The following is a 737-nucleotide window of genomic DNA, read 5'->3' on the forward strand; positions in this document are numbered from 1 at the left end:
AGATCTAAATGTAAGACCAGAAACTATAAAACTCCTAGAGGAGAACATAGGCAAAACACTCTCTGACATACATCACAGCAGGATCCTCTAGGACCCACCTCCCAGAATATTGGAAATAAAAGCAAAAATAAACAAATGGGACCTAATTAAACTTAAAAGCTTCTGCACATCAAAGGAAACTATCAGCAAGGTGAAAAGACAGCCTTCAGAATGAGAGAAAATAAATACCAAAATGAAGCAACTTGACAAACAACTAATCTCAAAAATATACAAGCAACTCCTACAGCTCAACTCCAGAAAAATAAATGACCCAATCAAAAAATGGGCCAAAGAACTAAATAGACATTTCTCCAAAGAAGACATACAGATGGCTAACAAACACATGAAAAGATGCTCAACATCACTCATTATCAGAGAAATGCAAATCCTTTTTTCTTTATAAGAACGTTTGTCTTTGGAATTGGAGACCACTCAGATAATGCAGGATAATCTGATCTCAAATTTTGTAGTTTAATTGCATCTGAAAAATTATATTTCCCAAGTAACATTTAGTTTACACATTGTAAAGGGATTTTATATAGACATGTCTTTTGGGGGGCCACCATTTATCCCAATATGGACACAATTTTTTTCTTATATTTTTCAGCTTTTGGATGCTGAGTTCTTTGTCTCATAGTGCCTTTCCATCTTCAAAATAAAAAAATGGATAATTGAGTCTCCCTCATACTTTATGACTC

The sequence above is a fragment of the Bison bison genome, unplaced genomic scaffold (genome assembly GCF_000754665.1).
Source record: "Bison bison bison isolate TAMUID 2011002044 unplaced genomic scaffold, Bison_UMD1.0 scf7180017864313, whole genome shotgun sequence".
Lineage (NCBI taxonomy): Eukaryota > Metazoa > Chordata > Mammalia > Artiodactyla > Bovidae > Bison > Bison bison.